Below are 13083 nucleotides of genomic sequence, written 5' to 3'. Positions count from 1 at the left end.
AAAGATGGGAAGAAGCAGAAGGGAAAGGAAATAAATAGCAGGACTGAGAGGAAGAAGCAGACACAGCAGGCAGATGGTGAAGAAGGAAGGGGAAAAGAGGAAGATAAAGTGAGGTTATATGGAAGTGCATTTGAGAAAGAGCACGAATAGACTCACAAGATATGTCTAGGTCCAGACATGGTCATTTCTCATCCTAGGATGTAGGTTTTGTGGGAGAACAGCTGTCCTGCCTGGGTTTGCTCCATTCACTGGAATAATTCCATTCACCAGAATAATTCCATTCCCCAACACTCTCTGGGCCCAGCAATGGAGCCAGTTTTCTAACCAATGAATGGTGCACCCATTCCATTTCTCCAGGCAGACAATCTCTCCAGGATAAATGCTTTGGGAGACAGTGCCAAAGGCTTTACTGAAGTGCAGGTGGGCATCATCCACAGCCTTGCCCTCATCCACTAAGCAGGTCACTTTGTCATAGAAGGAGATCAGGCTGGTCAAGCAGGACTTGACTTTCCCAAACCCATGCTGGCTGGGCCTGATTCCTGGGTTGTGCCACATGTTCTGTATGATGGCAAGGTGAATTGCTCCATGACCTTTCCTGGCACTGAGGTCAGGTTGACGTGCCTGTAGTTCCCCAGATTCTCCTTCCAGCCCTTTTTGTAGGTGGGTGTCACACTGGCTAACCTCCAGTCACCGGGATCTCTCTGGCTAGCCAGGACTGCTGATAAATGATGGAAAGCAGCTTGGTGAGCTCTTCTGCCAGCTTTCTCAGTGTTCTTGGGTGGATCCCATCCAGCCCCACAGAGTGTCTAAGTGGCGTGGGAGGTCATTGAGCATTCCCCCATGCTTTATGGGACTTCACTTGTGTTCCCTGTCCCTGTCTTCCAGCTCGGAGGACTGAGTACCCTGAGGACAACTTGTGTCACTGTTAAAGACTGAGGCAAAAGAGGCATTAAGTACCTCAGCCTCTACGTCACTCCTGTAGTGATCCTCAGCTCCAGAGCCCATCTGCCAGAGCAGTTTGCCTCAAAGCCTTCACTGAAATGATGGATTCAATAGATTTTGAGTGGCCTCCATCTCTCCTGGTTCTGCTGGTGCTGAGGCAGAGCTGCCTCTCCTCAGAGCTCTAATGCTACTGACTTGGGAATTGGGGTGCCTCTCTCAGCACTAAATTCGAGAGTTTGCTGATTTAGGAAATGAAGTCACTCCCTCCTTTCATTATTTACTTATTTTCCCCTGGGGGAATAAGCAGGGGCTGGTATTGACCTGGCTTTTAATACAGCTTTCAGAGTTGTGTGCCTGCCACTGGCCATGGAAAGAAACTAATGGACCGAGAGGGAAGGACTTTGCGTGCGAGGACACGGGCATTCAGGACACAGGCTGGGGTGGTGGCCTCCAGGAGAGGGGGAACCCTCATGGCTGAGCACCCCCTCACTGACATACAGCATCCTCTGGAGGCGGGTGGCAGTGCTTGGTGGGGATGAAGTGTCCCCTTAGCTCTTGGGTGACTCTTCAGTCACCAAGGAGCGAGTGTGCAGAGATGCCAGGCAAGGGCGGTGCACCAGGGCACGCACAGCTGGAGTGGCTGGGGCAGCACACAGGTCGGCACTGCCTGGGGGCCTCTTGTGGGAAAAATGGGACAAGATTGCAATCAGTCTGAGGGAACAAGCATCATTCAGCCATACTGGTTCCAGCCCCCTCCGTATGTCTGAACCTGCTGGATGTTTTCATGTCATGTTTGGCATCACAGTGGAGAAGACAGTGAGGCATTGGACAATTCCCAGCTAAATCCCTGCTGTTCATAATAAAATTGCAAGAAAGCTTTCAGTGCTGTCAGATCATTAGAGAGGGGAGAGAGAAGGGGGTTGAGGGGAGGTGGCAGGGGGAAGGAGAAAAACAGCCAGTGCAGGAAAACAGAGGTGGTGGGCAAGTGTCTGCCTATCAGACACTCCTCGTACAGCTGTGCTGCTGGAGCCACACACAGCCCCTCCAACAACATGGTGCAGCCACTCCAGTGTCAGTTCCTGCAAGCTGCACATGTGCCCACAGGGTTTGCTGATACACAGCAGCAGGACATCCTTCTGCACAGGTGCTTCTGCACCTGCACACTGGAATCCCAGAGGACTCGTGCCCAAGTACATACTGCAGGTGCCCACATATGCATGCCACACGTGAGGGCAAAATGCATCCTACACCACAACTGCATCCCATAAACACCTAAGCACATTCACAAAAATGCCACACAGCAGCGTCTCAACAAGTGCCTCTCTGCATATGCTGAGGACTCCTTTATCCAGACTGTGAAAAGCCACTGGGAGAATCCATCCTGGAAAACTGCTTCAGAGGAGGCTTGACATTTTTAAGGATTCTGCAAATCAGCTGTCCAGGCCATGCAAAACTGTAAACATACCAGGTATTTTACCTTTTGCACACAGTGTGTGGAGATCAGGTAGGTGATACCTCCTTGCACTGTGCTCTCCAGAGAAGATACGTTTAATGCTTGAGAGGGCATGATGTCCCTGGGATCCTTCCCTCCTCCGGGATCTCATGGAGGGACTACTTCCCTAAGACCTGCCTCCAATCACGAGGGACTGGCAGCTTGCTTTTCAGGAGGAAGACACTGCTTCTTTGTTCATTCAACCACAATCTATATTTCTTTCCTGTCTTACTTCTGAACATCTTACTTGGCTCGTTATTGAAAGCTATTCAAATACCAGAAAGATAATGGGGAGAGGAAGGACTTTTTCCCTATGAATAAGATCCAGGCACTGGTTCAGATCCTCTATCCCATGACAACTAACCACGCTCTTGTCACTCTTGCCAGCTCTCAAATGAATGTTGTTGTTTGAAATGACACTTGAGAAACTTGTTTCATGTTTTATTTTTGGTGACACTTTTGGATAACCCTTTTAAAAAGAAATCATCATTGGCACCTTTCAACTCACACAAAACTTGCTCAGCAAAACATTTTGATACACACTGCAACTAAAAATATTTTTAAGAAACACAACAATAATCTCAATTGAGGAAAAAATAGGTTTGGATTTCCATGATTAGGAAATGGTGCTGAAAATGTCTTTGCTTCTGAACAAACATGTTAGATTTCAAACAGCTCGGTTTTGTCCAAGTTTTGCCCAGAAGTGGATAGGGTACATGGCACTGCCACAGCAGCTGTGCACAGGCTCATGACCTCTGCAAGAATGCCTCCTCTGTGTTCTTTGAACTTGAATAGCTCTTTGCCTTTGCAGGAGGACCTCTTGCAGCTCTTTTGGACCGGCAATATTAAGTGGCCGTGGTTTTAAGTGTCGGAAAAAAAAAAAAAAAAAAAAAAAAAGTCTTACCTTCCCAGGCCATTAAGGGCTTGCCCCCGCGAAGTCAATGGGTCTTTGGCACTGCCCGTGGTAAGAGCAGAGCTGGGCCCTAATGGAGCATCACTATTGGAAAAGCCCGCAGGGCCGCTAAATCCGGAAAGCTGGGATGGGCTGCTGCTGCATGCGCAGGAGGGAGAGCAGGGAATGCAGGCTGCTGGGATGCCGAGAACGTGGGGCGGTGTCGGGCAGCGGGGGCAGCCTCGCTGGCGCAGACAGAGGGGACAGCAGAGGGATGGGGAAGCCGGCGAGCCGGTCTCCGCTCGCAGCTGCCCGCCACACGGGACCCCGCGGCCGGCGTGCCACACCGGCGGGAGCTGAGGCGGAGCCAGCCCTCGGAAGGGCTGCACGGGCTTCTCCTCCTGCCGCGGTCCGCAAGGCGGGTCCTGCCCCGCCAGCCCGGCGGGACGCGGCGCGGCGAGACGGGCAGCGCGGCTACCGCCGGCCTCAGAGCACCATCTAGAGATGAAAGCAAGGCTGGCAGCCCGCGCGTCCCGGAGCCACAGAACCTCCTAGGCTGGAAAAGACCTCTGAGGTCACCGAGTGCAGCCCTGAGCCCAGCACTGCCACGTCCGCTACTAAACCGCATCCCTAAGCATCATATCTACACGTATTTTAAACACTTCTGGGGATGCTGACCTCTCCACTTCCCTGGAAAGCCTGCTCCAGTGCTTGGCAGCACTTTCAGTGAAAAAAATTTTCCTAATATCCAAACTGAACCTTCCCTGGTGCAACTTGAGGCCATTTTCTCTTGTCCTATTGCTTGTTATTTGGGAGGAAAGGTCAACTCCCCTTGCTACAACCTCCTTTCAGGTAGCTGTAGAGAGTGAAAAGGTCACCCCAGAGCCTCCTTTGCTCCAGGCTAAACAACCCTGACTCCCTCAGATGCTCCCCATAAGACTTGTGCCCACACAGATCCCAGCATCCTTGCAGCTCCTGATTCCCCAGGCTCCTCCAGTGCTGGTGGGACACTGTGGGGTTGGGCTGGGGCTGACTCTCCAGGCAGTGCCATGGGGCACAATTGAGGTTTGGGAGAGGAAATGTTTGATCTGGAGTAAAAGTATATTCTGAGAGAACCAGCACCCACCACCAATGCTGCAATAAAGCTCAGCCCTCCTGACAGCCAGGCCATTGCTTTCACAGAGTGGGCACTGACTCTGAAAACAGCTCAGATATGTGCTACCACTTTGATTTCTTGTTGGGGACAAATTTGCAAAGCTATGCCAGCTCTGGGAAGTTAGGCAGAGATGGCCTTTGTTGAGAGTCAGGTCCTTATGGTTGCTGCCTTGCTGTCTGCTTGTCCTTCAGTTGTTTCTCAGCTCTGACTGGTTGTATGTGCTCAATTTATAAAGTTTGCTCCCTTTTCCCCCCCTATTATTCAGTCCTCTGATGGGACATATCCAGCCTGCCTCTCCCATGACATAGACGCGAGGGCAGCATGCTCAGATGGTGGGACGGGGGCAGTGAAGCTGCATGGAGGTGATACTCTTGTCAGCATGAGGGCTGGCAAGTAGAAGGCTTGTTTCCTGAAATCTCTTCAGGCAACAATCATTTTGAATCCACTTGGGACAATAGATAACAACAGCCTGGCTTGCAAACCGTAAGAAGACTCTGGCCTTGAGCTTCTTCCAGGTCCTAAGGAAAACAACACCAGCAAAGCAGTGAGTGGGCTGCCAGTATAATGCTTACCTTTGATCGCATCCCCTCCAGAAAGGGAAAATTTAATGTGGGTAATGCCTCTGCTTCCTGGGCAGCCTGGGCATGTGGACCCCAAGTGACTCACTGTCCATGTCAGGTCAGCCTGGAAAGAGGTAAAGTGGAGCAATGCAATTCCACTGCCCTTATGTCTGTGAAGAAACTCAGTATGGACACAAACACTATCCTGAAATAGTCTGTGTGACACAAGATATTTGAGCTTTAAAAGTTTTTTTTTTTGTCTCTGAAATTAGCCAGATTATTTTGGTGCTGGGCCCAGATTTGAAATAGCAAGTCTTGAAACCTGGGACTTGGCAATATTTGGTCCCTGGCTGCAGTGCATTGATAGAGTTGTTTGAATGTCCCAGCAGTACAGTCACTGGAAGAGTCAGCTGAGGGCCTATGGAGCACAAAGCCTTGTTACAGAAGCTGTATAGGAGCAAGAGAATACGGAGCTTGAAATTGCTCCTGCCAGGTGATTAGGTGCTCACCCAGAAACAGCCTGCACACCACTTCTGGGTTACTGAAGAGAGGAGGAAGATGATACAGGAACTCTAGAGAAGACTTTGAATGTGGTTATAACATGACCTGCAGTCTCCACATGCTTCTCTCAGGGATAAGACCATGAATCTGTAGGAGAGTGGGTGCATGCACATGACAGGCAATGCAGACCTATAGCATAATACTTGGTACCACACAGAATCATCTGATTTAATGCAAGCAGGGTGGAGCCATCCTTGAGCTCCAGGCTGCTGGGTTACAGCATGTGCCTTTGTTTTCTGGGATACAGCGTTGTGCTCACTAGCAATGAGGCTGCCTTAAATAGAGAAACTTATGTGACCCCCTCGAGTGTTGTGTGAGGCTGTAGGAAAAGCAGGGAAGAGCTGCAGTGTAAACCAGCTCTGGAGCAGAGAGCTGCAGACATGGGGTGACTGGCTGCAGGGTGGCAGGGCTAAACAACAGGGTGACCTGGAGTGTCCAAGGAGCCAGCAGTGATCAGCAAGCCAGCAGGTGCCGATGGGACAGAGCAGCGTGAGGTCAGTGGAGGAAGCAAGTCAGGGTGAGGGCAGCTAGCTGGGCTTGCTGCAGAGGAGGTACAAGGTGTGTTGGTACAGCTGTACTGGCCAGATGGAGCTGCATGTTCCCCGCTGCTCTGTTTGAGACAGCTCTCCTGCAGCAGTCAGATGGTCTCATGAGCTCAAAATGCATTGTCAACTGTTAGAATGTAAGAGCCATTTGTGAAAAGCATGGGATTTTCTGACTCCTTGTAAATATTTGATGATTTGTCCCATGGAGAAGCCTCCAGAGTCCTCATGTCCTCCGTGTCTCTATTTTGCTTGTTGCTGCAGTCACAAGAGAAGGGATGGCTTCTGTTCTCAGAGAGAAAGCAAGCACAGGGGGACAGAGGCAGCTGACAGCAAGGCAAACTGACTTTCCCAAGATCATGAAGCAGTCAGTAGCCAAAGGACAGATTTAACCTTCCATTGTGGGGTTAACCTGTCACCTGTTTGTACAGCTAAAGAAGGACATTTCAAGTGGTAAATGAGCCAGGAGAAGTTCCTAGACTGTCTCTGCCTATCCTGTGTCCGCAGCCGCAGCAAAGTTGTTGCCAGGACATTGCACTTCCCTAGGTACACGCACAACACCCATCATCTTTGTACCAGTGCCTACAATTCCAAGCAGTAGTTCTGACAGACCAGGTGCTGTGCATATTCCCATCTCAGACACCCCTGGCCTCTAGACATCCAGATGTAGGAACTGGGAGCTGTTGGGCCTCAGAACTGCTCCAAAAATAGCCTGCATGTGGCCTTACAGATACTAAACATCACCTTCTGGAAGTGAATAGGAGGCTCCTGCAAGTCTTGCAGTCCCTGATGAGCAATTGCACGATCTGAGGCAGAAATAAAAATACACAACCTCAGTCCTCATAGGGAATGAGCCCCAGCTGCCTCTCGTCCTTCGCTGTGTGGGACGGGTGGTGAGATGGCCTTTTGTTAATCGGCGCCCTGTGCCTGGTGTTCAGCTGGCGAGGACAGACTGTCCCTTCCAGAGAAACCCCTTGCATAAGAATTAAAGAGGAGCTGGGCTGAGATGCTGAACTAATCCACCAGGGCATGTCGGGAAGACGCATTTTAAGCCATTCTCCCTGTCCTCCCGCCTTCCAGCGCATTGTTTATCTCTCTTGTCCCTCCCACAGCAGTACGTGAATTATTGTGACTGGGCCAGCTGCTTTCATAACCGCCTGTGTTCTGTCCCATCCCCTCAGCCCCAGAGCCCGCCTGGGAGATGCTCATTCATGGGAGGCTTTTTACCTACGGCCGGTTTGTGCTGCTGTGAACAGCGAGCCCACGCAGACACCGCTCCCCGCTGCCCTGCTGCGTGTGCTGCACACACATTTCACCTCTACGGCTACGTGTTCACTCCCCTGGCACACACACACACACACGGTCCCACCCACAGGCTCCTTGCCAGCCCACTTTGCTCCTCTGATGCTCAGCAAGTTCCCCGGGGTGCACAAAACTAGCACAATTGTCACAGGCGTTGGGAGCTAGTGCTCCCCAACCGTGCTGTGCTCCTCACCCGCTGTCCATCACATCTCTGGGATACCTTGCCTCCCTTGAGCTGCACCCTTCACACAGGATTCAGGCTTGCAGCTGCCACGGACACACATGTGTGTAGCACAGACACACCTGGCACTCACCAGACATATGCTACACACAAGTGGGGCTCTGGGCATCAGAGCATTGAAGGATAATTCAGTGTGAAAGAGTCCCCAGGACAGCTCTAGTCTGACTTCCTGCTCAAAGCAGGGTCAGCAAAGAGGTCAAATAAGGTTGCTTGGAGTTTTATTTGATCTTATAAACTGCTAGGATGGAAACTGTACAGCCTCTCTGGGCAACTTTTTCCCACACTTGACTGCCTTTGAGGACAGAAAGGTCTTCTTTGTATTCAAGCTGGACCTCTCTTCTTTAAACTTATGTTCCTTGTCTCTCATCCTCCCACGAAGCACCACTGTGAAGAGCTTGGCTCTGTATTTTACCAAGACTCACAAGTCCTTTCCCACACAGCTGTTCTGCATCTATCAAGTCCCCAGCCCACATCATTGCCAGAGCCTCTTCCTTGCCAGGTTCAAGGCCGCTCATTTGCCCTTGCTGAACTCCCAGGGTTCCTGCAGGCCCATCCCTCCAGCCTGCTTACGTTTCCTCTGACATCCCCTCAGGCATGTTGACTTGTTTCCCCTCCAATTAAGTGTCACCTGAAAGTGAGACTTGGTGGAAGTGCATCCCATCACCTTCTCCAGGTCATCAATAACCATGTTAAACAGGAGATGTCCCAGGAGAGCCCCCTGAGGCATCCCACTTGGTACCAGGCTCTAGGTAGAATACAACCCATTAACAACTGACTACTCTCTGTACCTGACCAGACAAATATTTTTTGTGTCCATCTGCTTATCCACTTATTGAGACAACACCATTTTTACTTGGATATCAGAACATTAAGAGACAGTGTTGAAAGCCTGGCTGAATTGGAAATAAATTATTTCCACTACTCTCTCCTCACCCATAAGACCAATCTTTTGATCAAAGAAGGTGATTGGGTTGTTCAGGCTGACATGGTGCCTCCGCTGTGGCCCTTCATTTTGCCCAGACTGCTGGGCCAGGTTCTCCCACCACCCTGTAGGAACTCAGCTGCCTCAGTGGCCAGAGAGCACTCAACATGCAGGAGAGCAGGATGAGGTTACACATCTTCAAGTAAGATCCTGCTGATTCAGCCCCTGAGTCCAGCTCCTCCCAGGGAACCTTGGCCCTCCCTTGTGGTTCTCTGATACATCTGCCCTGGCCTGACACAGCTCTGAGAGTGCACCGAAATATTCCTTTTAGTTTCTTTTCCCCATTAGCTCTGTCTTTTTTGTTGCTTCTTTTTTTTTTTTTTTTTTTTTTTTTCACCAAAGCAAGCCAGCAGGGGTGTAATAAAGAGAGCCAGTTGCAAACTGACAGAGGATGGGAATACCATGAGGATAAAAAAGGCAAGGCTATATGGAAAAAAGCAATAAATGCACTTAATTACAGGTGTGGTCAGGAACAGGTCCTATTATTAAAGTTGCCAATGCTTCCCCTCTCAAGACCCTGTTTTCACTTGCTTATATTTTGTCAAAGTTTCACTGCTGGAGCAGAAATTTTGCATAGGAAGTGATTGTCTCAGCTGGAATTGGGAACATTTTGAAAATGTGGACCCACCACTAGTTTTCCGGGGCTAGATTATATATATATACAGCTCAAGGGACAAAAACTGTGGAATTTCTGGGCTTTCAAGCAAGGGCTTGGCCTTGGGCAGGACGTAAGTTTTTGTGTCATGGAGGCTGTGTTTTGCCAGCTCCATGAAGCACTACTGTTCTCCCCCACCAGCATGGACAAATTACATGGTTTTGTTAAACATGGGAAGAAGATTTGTCACAGCGTCACAGCTACAAGCTTTTCAACCTTTGCTAACCTGCCCAACCCTTTTGGTTTCTGAGGCTGTTATGACAACATATGGGCTTTTCCAGGGCGGAGCACTGCAGGGGGAAACTGGGAGGGCTCTCCGTTCTAGAGCTGCTGTTATGTGTCATGCACCGTTTGCATCTCTCAGTGCTTTCCTCTGCCCTGAGCTCTTAGCCACCTCTCTTTCGCCTTCTGGGAAGCCTGGTGGATAAAACTCCCTAATTTGAATACAGAATGAATGACACTCAAGGGAAAGAACCAAAAATCTGGGGAACAGCAAATGAAATTGGGAGGCAGATGAGAGCACAAGCTGCAGGGAAGTCCTGGGTCATTTGAGAAAGGGGCTACTGCCATATTACAGCCGTATCAGCTTGTGTTTCTGGGACTGGAGACTTCTCCAGTGTCCAAACAAGGGTCTTTTCCCAAGTCTTCCCCCAGGTCTTAATGTTCCTGCGCTGTTACCCCAAATGCGACCCGACAGCACATGTCACCTCTTGCCAATCCTGCTCCTTGTTGAGGACAACAGGCAATTGCTGCTCGCTGTTATATCAGAATACACATTTCTCATCACTGAGAAATGTCAGCACCAAGGCTGTACAGCTGCCCTTCAATGTCCTCGTGCATATGAATTACGGTCGAGTCTTTAATTATGTGGCCATGGATTTATTTTCCACAGGACACCTGTAGCACACAGGTTAGATGGTGTTCTGGATGAGTCTGGGCTGTGTCACAAAGAAGGCTCTTCGGAGGGACTCAGCATCATCTTTCTGTTGTTGTGTTCTTTTTTTTTTTTTTCCAAAAGTGTGAAGAGAAAAGGGTGACTCATTGCTGAGGCAGTTGTGTGCTGGCCTGGATCCTTGCCCTTGCTGCGGATTTCCTACCTGATGCTGAGCGAGTCACTCACAGCAATCTTTTCAGAGGCAGCTATTAGCTATGTTTTATTTATTTTGGCATTTTGCTTTGTTTTTAGCCTTGTGCTATCCTGGGATCCTGATGTCTCATTTGCAGGAGTATTTATTGCTCCCTGCTGCATGTGAAGGGGGACTTGCACCTGACTCTAGAAAATGCTTTAAACTGCAGAGTGCTCTGGTAAAGTGCTCAGATCAGCATCCCCACCTTGCAGGCTGCCTTTGACCTTCCCTCCAGGAATGCTGGATCTTCCCTAAAATGCTGCTATGTCGCTCAGCATGAGTTTTGAAAAGGCAAATCTATTAGTGTTCGTAATGTCCTGAGAAACTAGGTGTATGTTGTGTAAAAGAGGCTCTGTGAATATCGATCACTGTTTTTGGAGTGGGGGCTGCACATTCTGAATAAGCTGTGAGTCAATGCTTTGAAGAACTCTGGCAGCCCTGTTGGACGTGTCAAGCCACAGGTACCTTCCTGCTCAGGTACCTTTGCTCTTGAATGGCAGGTGGAAATGTGTTTGTCCTCGCTTCTCATCTCTTCTTACTTACACTGGCCTTGCAGAAGTAGAACCTCAGCACAGTGTCAAAGTTTTGTCTGCTCTTTCCCTGATTGCTCACACTTCCTGAGCACATGCAAGTGTCTCTGTGGCAAACTGACCTTGGTCTTCAAAGCAGTTTATCCTTCTCTACAGAGTGGGTGAAATGGGATTCTGCTCTTTGTTGATCAGGCAGAGCTGCCAAATGTGACCTGGCAGTTCTCTGAGCTCTGCTAGGTCACTGGAGCTCAGCTTTCCCATGAGTTTTACTAGGTGCTATGAATATCGTATACTGTGACTCTGGAAGGCCACCCACCCAGCCGTGACACTGTGAATAAGCAGCAGAACTCTAACCCTTCTTTTCTTTTCCTACCTGAGGAGTGACATCATGGGCAGTGGAGAGGCTGGCTGTGTGCCCGGTGAGGTGTAGCCCCCTTGGATACACCAGCCCACAAGCATCTGCTCAGGACACGTTGCTGTGGGCTCCCTCTGCAGCGCTGCAATGAGAGCACTGGGGACAGCCCAAGGACCTTTGCATGTGAACAGGACAGCAGCCAAATGTAACCCATCTTCTGCTTGTCTGCCTTCAGCAGCAGCACTCCCTGTAGCATCTAGGGGTGCTTTGACCATGTCTGAATCCTGTGAAGGTGTCCTGGGTGCAGGGCCCCAGTTGCTGAGCTGAGGGGCTTGGATTCCCTTCCATGCTCTTGTACCCAAAGATCCCTTCCAGGCAAACTGGGACAAGGTGAGGCCTCCTGGGGCCTCATCCAGGAATGTTGTTTTGAATGTGTGAGCTTTGTCTCATCACTGGCTCTGGGGGGTTAGACAGCCTTCCAGGTGCTGCTGCCTGAACAGAGCCTTAGTGTACCTTGGTTGGTGCCTAACACAATGCTAACCTGAGAGGACATTCCTCGTTGGACAGGTACACAGAGGAGAAAAGGTGCTGCAGGTACCCACCACTTTGATCACTGTGAGGAACGGAAAAGGCCCAGCAGAGTTTGTCAGCATGGATTCTGCTTGTCCCTTGAATTTATTCCCTGTCCAACCCAACCCTGGCTGGCCTCTCTCTAGTTGGGATCCTGCTGCTTTTGTCATATATAACAACTTCCTTTTTCAGACACTGGGGCAGAAGATACTTGTTGCAGTACTGGAGCAATGACATCCCTGATGGAGACAGGGTCCCTACAGTACTGGCTGCTACATGCATAGCCAAAATCAACATCCCCTGGCCCAGGCTCCCTAATAAAAAATATTCCATGAGAAGAGGTGTAACTAGGCAATACTTGGAGAGAGGTGGGTGTTAATAGATCACATGGCTAGCCAGCACTAAAAGCTTGATTACAATTCAATTAAGGGAATGTTTCTAATTAAAGAGTTCTTATTTTAAGCTGTCAATGATTAAAATAAAGGTAGCTTTAGTGTCTGTACACACTCCAGTTTCATCCCCAAGGGCTTCATCTACATTAGGGATTTCTTCAAATTCCCTCCCGCTGCCTCAGTCAGCAACTGGGGGAGAGTTGGTATGGCCACTGTCCTCCCAGACCTTGCACCTGCCGGACAAGCAGTGTCACCCCAAACTCTGCTCCCACAAGGCATGCAGAGAGCTGCTTCTCCCGGATGCTGATTCAGATCCATCCTTCCCAGCTCCATACCAGAGCCCACCTCTCTCAGTGCCTGTATGAGCCTGCCACTTGCAGCAAAGTCATGAGCAGTGCTGGGCTTTGGCAAATCCCCTCTCTGCTGATGTGCATCCACCCAGGGAAGGAGAGCAACCCTTAGCTGGATCCAGCAGTGGCTGCATGCTGTTACCTGCCTTCCCATCTGCTCACTGTTACATAAGCTGTGAAAAAACAGAGGCTCAATGGAGCATGTGCAAGGAAATGTCATTACTATGAAAAACTCAATTAAATTTTAAATTCTCCAAGTGTAGGCAAAGTTCTGTAATAAAGCAGGTCCAGCAGTGGGAAAGGGAAGCAGTACCGGTTCCCAAAGGCTTGCATAAAAGAGGAACAGCTCTCAGGTCTCAGTGGACTGTCAAGTCAGCATGGGCACTGGCTGGCAGTGGCATTCAGAAGGTTGCAGCCCCCCATCTTGGTACAAC

Source organism: Lonchura striata, chromosome 1A, assembly GCF_050655825.1.
Source record: "Lonchura striata isolate lonStrDom1 chromosome 1A, ASM5065582v1, whole genome shotgun sequence".
Taxonomy (NCBI): domain Eukaryota; kingdom Metazoa; phylum Chordata; class Aves; order Passeriformes; family Estrildidae; genus Lonchura; species Lonchura striata.
This window is presented reverse-complemented; position numbering follows the sequence as displayed.